The following is a 13,045-nucleotide window of genomic DNA, read 5'->3' as shown; positions in this document are numbered from 1 at the left end:
TTTCAGCCCTCGAAAAACGCAGCCAAAACAGTCATTTTCAGCCACCGAAACAGCCCCGAAATTCAGCAAATAGAAGACCACAGATTTCAGCCCTAAAGTCGTCATCGTCGTCACCAGCATAGTCCCAGGTTGCATCAGTCCATTGCATCGTCATTGTACCACTTTGTGCAATCATAAGTAGACCACTCTCGCCGACGAGAGTGGGGCCTTCGGAGGAGGGTTTTACAACATCTCTGGTGTCGTATCTCTCTGCTCTCTCCATCTCTCAGTCTCATACACTTGCACGCACAGTGTCCATTCACTTTGTTTGTGATCATAGCACTTTCCATTAAGAACGGAAGGCTCTCCCTTCCATAAGAACTAAAAGGAACCTTGAACACAATTCGGAGCACTCATCTTGAGCAAAGCGCAAATATTCATTCCGCTACACCTAACAGGTGATCTGCTCCAAAAACACTAGAGATGTTGGAGACTACAGGTACTTGGTACTAGTACTGAGGGTACTGACTTATGTATAAGAAGTGACCAATAGGGTCACTTATACATGCACTAAAGCCGGGTCGGGCAATGCCAAAAAAAAATCCCACGATTTCTGAAAATGTCGCTTATTGAGGAGTTAATAAACTCGCTTATTAGAGGTGCTTCATATGCATGCAGTTAAATACCTAGGCTAGGTACTAATGCAACTGTCTCCCCAATGCCTACACATAATAGACATTGACTTTGCTCATGTGCAATCAAAGGGTATGCAACTAATCTAAAGTGCCTCGACATGCATGTCGAGCGTACAGGCTCACAAAAGTGCAAGAACACTTCTTAGGCTGTCCTAAACCCCAAAAATAGGAGCAGTTATGACACTTTTCCTTAACTAGCAATCTCATTGTGGATTCTCTCACAGGTGTAAAGTTCTTGCATAAAGCCACATGCTTTCAAGATGCAATCGTAGGTGATTGCATGTGGAGAACGGACTTCTCTTCGCAACACATTCAAAGTTTTTAAAACAGCCCAAAGCTTTTTTCCCACATCCATGCTGGGTATATCCTGCAATCAACGTGTTCCACAGATTCCTATCAAGAATTTTTCATGTTCTCATAAGGGCATGGCATTTGGCATACATATCGACCAAAGCATCACCAAACACAAGTTTCTCAAACACCACTGAGTAACAATCTCATTGTGAATTCTCTCACTTGAGAGAACGTCTTGGGTGAGGTCACAAGCCTTGAAGGTGCAAGCATAAGTGATTGCATGTGGAAAGAGGCCTTCCCTTCGTAATACGTATCAAGTTAAGAAGCTTCCTTGCCACAATCATGTTGGGCATATCCTACACTCGACGCCCTCCAGGAGCCCTCCGGAGAGGATGCCCATCAAAAATTCTTCATGCTTTTGTGAGGGCACCACATTTGGCATACATATCGACTAAAGCACACCAAGAACGACATCTTTATCCAACATCCCTTCGGAGTGCAAGCATAGGTGATTGCATATGGAGAGAGCTTCCGGCCACATATCAAATCTCAAATGTTTTTTGTTTGTTTGTGTGTTTGAGACATAGAGGGCAATGCATAGGTGATTGCATCTAGCGAGAGCTTCCTTGCCACAGCCATGTTGAAGACATCCCGGACAGAAAGCTCATCAAGAACTTTTACTGCTTTCGTAAGGGCACCACATTTGGCATACATGTCAAATCTCGAACATTTTGTGTGTGTGTGTGTGTGTGTGTGTGTGTGTGTGTGTGTGAGAGAGAGAGAGAGAGAGAGAGAGAGAGAGAGAGAGAGGCACTCCAGGTCAATACGCTCGGTCGTGAGAGATAGTTACCCAACTCAATGAATAAAAACAACATAGCTAACCAATTTAATGGATAAAAAACAGTAGCAGCATCGAAGGTAAACTATTCTGAGAGCCTTGAGAGAGAAGGGACAGCCTTAAGGACGCGTTTGAAGCCCGGGGGGGAGACCTACCTTCGCTGTGGAAAGGCGAAGCAAAACGCACTCGGGAAGAACTTGTATGCTGCAGCGACCCCTGGGTCTAGCTTTTTGAGAGCGCTTGAAAAAACAATGGCTTGCTCTTCGTTTCGAAAACAAGACGTCCGAGGGACGAACAGCACTGCCAGAGATCAGTCTATAAGAAGATGTAGCTTGAACTTCTGAGATGGCGGGCGCCGTAAGAGAAAAGCCTTTTCTCTCTCGCTCGCTTACGCAAAAACGCTGAAGCCTGGGCTCCTGAGTCTTGATAGAAGAGAAGGAGAAGAAGAAGAAAATGAGACGGAGGATTCTCAAAAAACTACATTTCTATGTCCTATATTTATTTATAATTATAACCTCATCGTCTCGTTGTAAAATAAATTCCAATACTTCCAAGATACTGAGCTGCATACTCGCTCATGTAAAATAAAATTCGTACCCAGTAAGATTCCCTTCATATTCCCTCAATTACCCCCCATTGCTCTTAAAAGCTTACTTATACTCAACCCCTCTTATAAAGCTAACTTCAAAGTATGCCATGCCTCGTCTCCTTACGCAACCAACACCCAAGCATCCTTTGTTTAAACTCCATGGCTTCTAGCACAGTAGTCTACGTGAAGCTCTGGCCTTTACAGGTTCTTGAGCGAGAGGGCCTTTGCCTTGAGATAGATAGATAGATAGATAGTTTTATTATTGTCCTTGGAGGTCAAATATGACCTATAGGACCAAATGAACATGTCACGTGGTGTGAGTGGAGGTCATAAGTGACTCGATGCTCAAAAATGGCTGAAATGAGCGTCGCAATAGAGAGTCCACATCATAGTTGGGAGAGGAAGGTATGTAGGGAGAGCTCATGGCTGAATATATGGGAAAAAGAGGACCTAATGTGGTCAAAAGCTAAGCACTCAAGTAGTGTGTGGTACTCACTCTCTTGCACTTGATGATGTCACGTGGTGTGAGTGGAGGTCATAAGTGACTCTCGATGCTCAAAAATGGCTGAAATGAGCGTCGCAATAGAGAGTCCACATCGTGGTTGGGAGAAGAAGGTATGTAGGGAGAGCTCATGGCCGAATATATGGAGAAAAGAGGACTTAATGTGGTCAAAAGCTGAGCACTCAAGTAGTGTGTGGTACTCATTCTCTCGCACTTGATGAGGACATAAGGTGCAAAGTCGATGACACTCCTCGCCAGTGCCCCAACGTCCTGTCTCGCAGCGTAGAGAATGGGAGCTAAGACGAATGGAGGCAATGGTGCGGATCGCACTCAACGGGATGGGCTTAAGGATGTAGGGATGGGTTCGGTTACCTCGTTCGGAGAAGAAGAGATATTTGTAGTTTGGGCAACGTGTGTGGTGTAATGGCTGAAGCGAGAACTTCCAGATTTCTCCCAAGCCGTGATACATTGGCGTTGTAAGAAGGCCTCATTAACCTTGGGAGTCGATCTACGCATCCTTGACCAAATGACATGCATCCCATCTTCCAAACCATTTCTTGATGTCAAGCATCCACCCCGAACGTAGTATTTTGCTCTTGCTGTCTTTTGAACCTTTTGATTTGCTTCATATGCGATTCTAGGAAGTCGATGCAAAGGGCTACGTTGTGTCTTACGCATGTACTTCACAACCCTTTGCATGCCCCAAGACCTCAATGGGAAGCGATCCGGACTCAAGAAGTAAGAGCATGTAGGGTGTTTGTGTCTTGACTTGGAGAAAGTTGGTGAGAAAACACTTTTGGACATTCTCAAACTCTTTCCAAGTAGACTTCCCGATGCTTCCACCCCACACCTCCACTCCATAAAGAAGCACCGGTGTCACCAATGTGTCAAAGAGGTACTTTTTGAGAGCCCAACACTTGATCTCTCCAGCATTGCACATGTTCTCAAATGCATAATAAGCCCTCTTTCCGACTTCCAAGCGACGCATTGCACAATCCTTCCATTTATGATTGGATGGAACCTCAAGGCCAAGGTACTTGAAGTGATCTACCACTTCAAGTTGCTCATTGTTGTATACAATGCATGGATTTTCGTCATTGAAGGTCTTTACAAGCATAACCTTGGTTTTGGATCCATTCACGATCAGCCCGCTATGTAGGCAAAAGTGTTCCAAGACACTCAGAAGCTTTTGTGCATCTTCTAAGGTATGTGCCAAGAGCACTACATCATCGGCATAAAGCAAAATCATGATCACCGCATTTCCAATCTTAACCTCTTCTATGCCTTCTTGCTGCATAAAATCAAGAACCATGCATTCCAATTCATCATTGAGTAGCCCAAAGAGGGTTGGGGAAAGTGGGCATCCTTGTTTGACACCAATGGTGCTTGCAAAAAATTGTGAAATTCCATCTCCCATACGTAATCGACATATCACTTTTTGGTAGATGCGAAAGACTGTATGCATAAATTCTCTCGGCACTTGAAGGCTTTGCATACGTGTCCAAAGATTTCTTCGCGGTACCATATCAAAAGCTTTCTTGAAATCCACAAAGCAACAATACAACTTTTTTCCTTTCAATCGAGACGCTTCCATAAGAACTCGAAGAGTGACAAGGTGATCAATAATGCTATGATGCTTTCGAAAACCTGCTTGGCCAAGCGCACGTTTGCCATTCTTTTCATCCTATTCACTTATCTTCATCTCCATGATACATCCAAATAACTTTGCTATCAAAGAACCAACCATTATAGTGCGATAGTTGTTCACATTGTTTACATCTCCTCCTTTGTGCAAAGGTTTGATCCAATTTGCACTCCAATCATGAGGCATGCCATACTGAAGTGTAAGGTTAAACATATCGCATATCCAATATCGTGTTTTCTTGCTTCTCCATTTAATCATTTCAGCCTTGACACATTGAAGGTCACCTGCCTTACGAGTAGCAAGTTTCTCAAGCGCGCGGCATACATCTTCAATGGTAAAGAAGGGAGACATAAACGAAAGGGAGCTACAACACTCCATCTTATCAACATTGGGTTGCTCATAGAGGTTCTTGCAATGCATATACATATCCTCAAGAGTCAAGTCACCAAAGCTCTCAACGCGCTTGCCTTTTAGATTTTGCCAGAACTTGCCACATGCATGTGCTTTCTCTTCCACTAAAAGAAGTTGTTTTTTGACTTCCCACCTTCTCCTCTTCTTTTAAACAAGTGCTTTGTATATGTGTGAACATTCCAAGTAAACTTCCTTGTCTTTGATTGTATCAAATCTTAGCAAGTGTTTTCGGACTTGACTACATTGTCAAACCATTTCTTCTTGGTGCTACCCTTCTTAGACCTTTTGCAAGACATGTGTTTCACCGAAAAGCATTCCTTCGCACAAGAGCAAATTACTTCTTTGAAAACTTTCCACTTACATTCTAATGTTTGGCTCTTTTGATGCTCTATCATGCTTAATATTTGGTTCACCATATCAGCATATATAAGTGCTCGTTTGAAATCTAGACGTAGGTACAAATGATTCACATCATGATTGGAGGCTACATTCTCGGGCCGTTTACCACACTTGAGGTCAATACATAACATCCTGTGATCCGATTCCGGATTCCATTCACCAAGTGTAAAGCTTTGTATGCATTCTAGAGTGGCTTCCGAGAACAACATATAGTCAATCACGCTATCACCATTGTGCTTTCTACATATAAAGTCATTGGTGCCTTGCCATAAAGATACGCCATTTGCAATGAGCATTCCGGTACTATTGCACATATGTAGAAGTGACTTTCCATAGTGATCTAGTTCTTTTGCATCATTAGAACTTCGATTATACATGTATGAGTCATCCATTCTTCTTGAGACATGCGGCATGTCGACTTGTTATGTGTCGTGTTGTAACATATTTGTGTGAGCATTCATGTCTCCAAAAACAATGACTTCACCTTGACCCTTTTGTCTTCCTCTAGTTCAACAAAGGGCCCATCTCTATCCATATTCAAGCGAGCATAAAAGTTGGAGTCATAGTGAGGAATGTAACAACTAGTCACAAACATGACTTGACCATTTGGTGGGCTGATTTTCAGTCATAAGTAGCCTTATCTTCTTTGACAATGGAAACATCTTTCAAACCCTTTTTGGTCATACATGCTACGCCTCCTTGGCCTCTTCGTTGCTTTGCATTTTTGGCCACATCAAAGAATGCACATCGTATTTGTCAAATCCAAGAATTCGTTGCGCATCATGCTCCCATGTTTCGACAAGAAGTATCACATCGGAGTCATTGGTAAGCTCATCAATGCAAATTCCTGCATTCCATGGATACCCATTACAATTCCAAAAGCTTATTCGCAAGCGTGAGTTGGTCTCATAGATCATGTGTCTCTATTTGTTGGGTGGACTTGCATCCTCTTCAAGTGGCTTTTCTTCTTGAGATGATACCTTAACCTTCTCGCTTCTTTCCTCATATGCTTTGCGACGTACATTTTGTTGCATAAGAGTGCGATCCTCATATACTTTACAACCCATTCCTTTGAGGTAGATCCAACCATTGTCAAGGATGATCTTTCTCTTTACCTCATCAGCCATGGTACATACAATAGGTCTTTCTCCCGAGCGAGGGACTCCTTGTTTTCCAACTCGATGTGCACCATAAGCCATGATTCCTGACATGCCAAAGTGTGTAGCAAAAAACTCTTCAATAGCAACCGCAAGAGATTGGGGTGTTTCCATGCTTTCCTCCTTGATTCCACGAATGACGATGTTCTTTAAGTGTTTTTGTTGTTTTTGCAATTCTTGAGTGTCCACATTCTTTGCTTGGACAATGGCTTGCGTGATAGGAGATGTAGAAACCACATTATCCTTACATATATCAGCCCATGATTTGGATGCATTTCTCATCTCACATACATCATGTCGTATTGTATCTATCGTTGCCTCTTTCAATACATGATCATTCTCAACTTTGCTCAAGCGCTCTTTCAATGCATTCATGTCAACAAGAGAGCGTTTACATTCTTGAACTTCATTCTCAAGATGCATCAAGCGTGTTGTTTGCATTTCAAGAACCTTCTTGAGGTGCTCATTCTCCACAACGAGAACTCTTAGAGTGCCAATCTCCATTGCAAGTGCGCGCAACTCTTCACCTTGCTTGTTGACGGTTTCTTGTAACGAGATCAAGTAAGCCATGATCATTGCTTCTGTTGTTGTAGACGAGGTGGTTCGATTAGCATCCAAATTCCTTGGAGATTTTGCATCATTCTCCATGGCGAGTGTGGCTTTTCCACCCTTGCGAGTTTTGTCTGACATTGCCTTCAAGTCGGCAACAAAAACGAAAAGTTTTGACAGTTTTTTTAACTCTGAGATGTTGTTACAGCAAAGCCTTCCATTACACATAAAAATTATGTCTTTACATCAATGCGTAGAGGGCTTCATGCTCTTCGATTGAGGCTATAGATCACCTAAATCGGAGTTCAGATGAGCAAGTTATGGTCAAAAGAGTGAACTGTTGTCTACTAGGTCTAAAAACGAGAGAGAGAGAGAGAGAGAGAGAGAGAGAGAGAGAGAGAGAGAGAGCCAGAGAGGAGGCCAAATTCACCCCAAAGAATTGTATCTTTACAGATTCTATTTAATTTCTACTTTTCAAAAAATTATAGGCACATACTGATGTCTTCGACTCATCACCATTAGCCTACTTACGCGCTCGTCCCTTGGTGCGTTCTCCATCAACTCTACCTGTGTCGCTCCCTTCATCATCAATAGCTATTCCCAAACCTATCCACCTTGCCCTATTCTCGTTGTTGTTGCTTGTGCAGAAGAGCAAACATTCAAGAGGATTCTTGCAGAGGATTGGAGTGTTTGCCCCAAGTTTTCTACCAATGTAAGAGTGCTCACACGTTAGCCTTCTTGTCCCCATAATCTATATGCCAATGGAGCAGAGTGACAAAACAAGATCTACAAAGGCAGGGCAAGTTTAATTTCATAATCTTGACTCTTTGTCAGGCTTCTTCTTCTACAACAATTGTAGCATGGAAAACTATCACCACCTGTTCACCACTCGAGCTATATGCCCTTTCCTTTTCCTTCAGTTGTGTTAACCCTTCCCTTTTCCTTTTGCGACAAGTAATGAGAGCATTTTTAAAACTTATATGAATTGGGTCTTCCTACTCATGCACGGAACCTTTTATTACCTTGAGAGACCGTGATGTTAGAAATATAAAGTTGGTACATTTAGTCGGCGGTCAATGCTAGAGCAACTTGCGGCACCGACACTTAATGGCCTCGACATCAGAGCGATCAGTTGCTCGCCTCAGCCAACAGGACGTCGTGGAGGCAACAATAGTGAAATTCCTCACCAAAGGAATGGCTTGTAGCTAGAGATTGCTTATAGGAGCATATCTATGTCCCCAACACATTACTCTCGTGTGTGTGTGTGTGTGTGTGTGTGTGTGTGTGTGTGTGTGTGTGTGTGAGAGAGAGAGAGAGAGAGAGAGAGAGAGAGAGAGAGAGCTCTTACTGAAACGATGACTTCCAAAGAGAAGAGAGAACCACATGACATTGAGAATAGAAACTTGTCATATTCAATTATTTCCTTTCAAATTTTTTAATTGAGGATCTTTGTAAATTCCAACAAATAGCCACCCACAATATGGATTCCCTATTAGGGTCACACTTTTGTAGTAACAAGGTGGAAAGTGAAGCTTTGCTTCATGTTGGCCTACCATAATCAATTACGCCCTACAATTAGTGAAGCATGGAGATGTTCTCTTGACTTACCAAAAAATGCTAATTGTAAACCTTTTTAAAATCAATTGAAGCTAAATAAAGTCAAGACATGGGTCATTAATAAAAAGCATCTTCAAATGAATATTGTTGAAGACACGTTCGCTACATACTTTTTTAGCATGTCTATATACAAGCATTCTTGTTTATGCAGTAAGTTCGTAAAAATTAAGTGTACTAATCTTAATGCATGAAGCAAGCAGGAAAGGCAACCACAAGCCTATGAATGAAGTATAGGGTGACATCATGTTACAAAATCATCGACTACCCCATGCAGTAACATATAAGCTAGGCTCAAAGTAGACTCTAGCAAAGCTTGATGTAAAGAGTGGTTCTTCACCATCGAGCATTTCTTGAACCATCTCCATGTATGATGTTGCATGTTCAAAACAAGGAAAATTTACCAAACTAGCTTTGAATTTTTGGAAATTGTTAACCACTTACGGACACCCTATCACCTTTGACGGACGCTTTGTCACTTATTTGAGTCATGGAAAGGTCCATTTTGACCTAAAATCCTCATTCTTTGAGGTGCATGCTAAGAAGTGCTCTTGCTCTACCTCTATCTTCTTCTCCTTCGTGTGCTCATGGGTGTGTGTGTGTGTGTGTGTGTATGTATGCTTGAGAGAGAGAGAGAGAGAGAGTGATCAAGCATTGCATCGACGGTGAGGCAGTTGAGCGTGGTAGCGGCTCCTTCTTCTTCGCGGCACAGGATCCTTCATGACGAAAAGCATTGAGCGGTGTGTGACACACCATTGCCCCTTTGAGCTTGCTAGGACAATCTAGTTGTGTGTTTGCAGCCATTCGTGGCTCGCACACAGTGTTTGGCAAGTTCCCAGCCTCTGATACGTGCGATAAAAGTGCACAATTTTGGCATCGCTGTCAGGGACTGCCTTGCACTAAGCTTGAGGAGCACTCAATGCTACCTCTTGAAGCCATTCTCTCATCTGTTTTCAGTTTTGTTTGAGTTTGTGTTAGATCTGTTAGTGGCTGTAATGTGCAGGTTTAGCAGGTTTTGTTAGAATCTGTAGTGCTGCAATGCGTAGGTTTTTGTTAGATCTGCTAAGTTCTGTAATGTGTAGGTGGTAGCAGGTCTGTTAGTTAGTGTTGCTGTTCTGTAATGTGTAGTAGACAATGTGCAGTTTGTTGTGTTAGGAAGTGTGTGTGCAATGCTAATTAGTGTTAATTAGTACTGTTAGTTGTAGGTAGCTTAGACAAAGCTACCAAGTGCAGCTGTGCGCGCGCGTGAGGCAGGCTCTGAGTGTGAGCTCGGTGCCCACGTGCAACATTGACTTTTGAAAAAAGATTTTTTTTAATAAATAAATAATTTATTTTTAAAAAATGCTCAGAAAATCAAAGACAAAAAGAAAAAGAAAAAAAGAAAAATCTTTTTTTAGAAGGAAGGGATCGGGATCTAAGCCAAAGCTCAAGCCTCAATCCTCAGTCTTATAATATAGTATAGATACTTCTATATACATAAAGACTAGCCCCTCAAGTGAAGGGAGGGCATGTGGGACAAGTCCTTCAAGTCCTCCACCCTTCCCTTCACACTTACCCCTTGAACTTACTAATTTTAGCCTTCTTCCAGACTAGAAAATGACTATTTTTAGGATTTCGCTTGGTTTAAAAAAAGGACAAAAAAACCAAAAATTAAGATTAGATTTGAGTTGCAAAACACCCAAAAAACTAGGTGAGCGGCTTTCATGGACACTCACTGACACTTTTAGAGTGGTTAGGTCACATGCACCTATGCTATGGTTGTGTGCTAGAGGACGATCACATAAAAAGTGTCTCCGTTTACGTGGACGCGCATTATTCCTCCACATTAGGCTCTAGGCCCTCAAGGTAGTACCACTCAGGACCCACATATTGCATGTAGTGACTCTTCCTCTGACTACGACATCATGGAAGGTTACCTGATGCCCAATCTCGAAAGTTCAAGCCAAGACATGCATGCCATGGGGCCACAATCCGGGCTGAGCGTGTTTAGCCGCTTGAAAGAGACTTTGAGTAGAGTCACTTGCTTCGAACATGCAGCTAGCGATGTAAATGAAGGGGGTGAGGAAGTAAATTCACCATTCATGACCAATGTAGACCCCATGCTCTTGGAGAGTGTGTATGTGAATACTCCATTCACTACACCCCCTGACTCTTTAGAGCTATTCCTCTCCAAGATTATATTATCTGATGGTAGAAGCCTTGCCGAAGTGCAAGAGAATCAGTGATATATCCTTGCAGCTAGGGAAAAAGAAATTGAGAGTTTACTCAAGGCAAAGCAATGGAGAGAGCTAAAGGTGAAGGCCCCTATGTCAACATCCATGCTAGTCGAGCAATCAAGTGCTCCTGAATTAGCAACCACTAAGGGTCAATCCATAGAGAGCCACATTGCATCTAGTTCAAAGGACACCCCTAGCACCTTAATCCTAGATGGAGCATTTCTAAATGAAAACTGGGAGTATGAACTACAAACAGAGACTTTAACCGACCTATACACAGGGGGTCACACCTATCACGTGGGTTGGTTAGATGTCCTACAATCCACAACGGGTGCTACTAGCGTAGAGGATCAACATGAAAGAGTTTGTGATGTCATCCATAGGGTTATTGAGCTGGAGAGACAGAACAAAGGGATCCACATGCCTTCAACGGGTCTCATGAGATTCTTGGATACAGGGAAGGCTAAGCAACCAACTTTATCACAAATGGAGACTCCTTCGGTAAGCCCGATGGATCCTCTATATATGGTTTCACCAGGGGTCTCGATACAATCTGGAACCACAAGAAATAACTCTTTCTTTTCAAGTTTAGCTCATCTTTCTCTTGATGACACCACGGCTACCATGCCTACCCGAGTTATAGGCATGACAAAAAACACGCCATGGACTCATTTATTAGTAAAGCACCAATACCTACAACAATACCTACAAGTGTGTATCAATCATATGCACATATGGGCCCCCGTGCTCATGTAGCCCCTACCCCTCCCATTGTTTCAACAACTTATGCTCCACAACCACAACATCCAAGCCCTTATTTCAATGGGACCATACCAGCTAGCGTTAGCATGTCATATCCCACGTCTACTATGCCCAGGGCCACACATGAACTTCGGGCCACCACATGGCATAACATTGTATTCAACTTGGAACCCAAGGGCTTCCTGTACACCAAACTCAACGCCAACTCCCATTCCACATGCAGTCACGAGAGCACTTGTCCCCACTATACTTGCTCACTTGGGTGAACTTGGCAACATTTGCTCAAGCTATTGGTCGATTTATTGTTGAAAATATGCGTAACACGCCTGATAGAGAGCCTAAAAGTAAAGCAATACAAATAGCCAAGTTCACATAAAAATTTACTGGAGATGGGGATGTGAGGAAGCATATCAAAGTATTTGAAAAAATATGCGATTCCTTAGGAGAACACAATGACCTACATAAGAGTAATGCTTTAAGCCTGACCTTGAGTGGGAAGACTGGGGATTGATATAGAACCCTAAGGGTGGAAGAGAAAACGATTTACCCTACTCTTAGGAGACTGTTCTTGAAAGAGTACATATGAGAGGGAGTACTTTGGGGGTGTAGCATCTCAGCTCCATAAAGCCCAACGAGAAGAAGGAGAGTACGTAAGAGACTTTATTAGTCGCTTGAAGCATTTGAATTCTTGTTGTAATCCAAATGAGCACTTCGATAATAACCAATTTCTCGATAGATTCATTAGGGTACTACAACATGAGGATATCTACAATGGCCTAGTTATTAGAGGTATCACCTTGGGAAGTGGTCACCACCAATGTGATCCAATTAGAGGACAATTTAATGATTCAAGGAGAAAGAGTGTTTGTTGAGCCTAAATCTACTAGCTCGCAAGCATCGCAGCGTGAGCCAATGACAATAAAGCCTATTGCTAAAGAGTCAAAAAGATATATGAGATGACTTAGGCAGACCTCACTAAGGCATTCAAGAAAGTCTTAAGACAATCGTGCTCCACAAAACAATCATATGTATCCAAGAAGGGAGCAACAATGGTGCTCAGTTTGCTATGGTCCACATAGTACTAGTGAATGCCCTACGTTTAGAGTAAAATTTAATGGGAATTGCAATGGTATGGTCATCAAGCCAATGATTGCATAGTATTTAAACGCGCGATGGCCAATAGACCAACCTTAGCATGGACGGACACACCTCAAGTGCCTGCATTGATACCGGCCCCACCTCTTGAACAACCATCACAACACATGGTCCCTAGGGCCCAAAATGTTGTTCAAACAACACCATTACCACCTCCTGTGTAGGACCACAACTTCCACATCCGAGAATCACTTATGTGAATCAAGTGGGTTGTGAGCCATCTATTGCTTGTGTGGATTG

At 42.7% G+C, this 13,045-nt stretch overlaps 1 protein-coding gene across 2 annotated transcripts in view; it reads right to left on the bottom strand.

The window, feature by feature from the left end:
- Positions 1-2,257, bottom strand: part of HAF01 (HAC13 protein (HAC13)) — a 180,134-nt gene extending 177,877 nt beyond the window's left edge. For both annotated transcript variants that reach the window (XM_086507642.1, XM_086507643.1), the window contains exon 1: positions 1,962-2,257. The gene's annotated coding sequence lies outside the window, so the exon portion shown is untranslated. The remainder of the gene's footprint in view (positions 1-1,961) is intronic.
- Positions 2,258-13,045: the final 10,788 nt, after the last annotated feature.

This window comes from Adiantum capillus-veneris, chromosome 30, assembly GCF_014529385.1.
Source record: "Adiantum capillus-veneris isolate H3 chromosome 30, ASM1452938v2, whole genome shotgun sequence".
Lineage (NCBI taxonomy): Eukaryota > Viridiplantae > Streptophyta > Polypodiopsida > Polypodiales > Pteridaceae > Adiantum > Adiantum capillus-veneris.
This window is presented reverse-complemented; position numbering and strand designations above follow the sequence as displayed.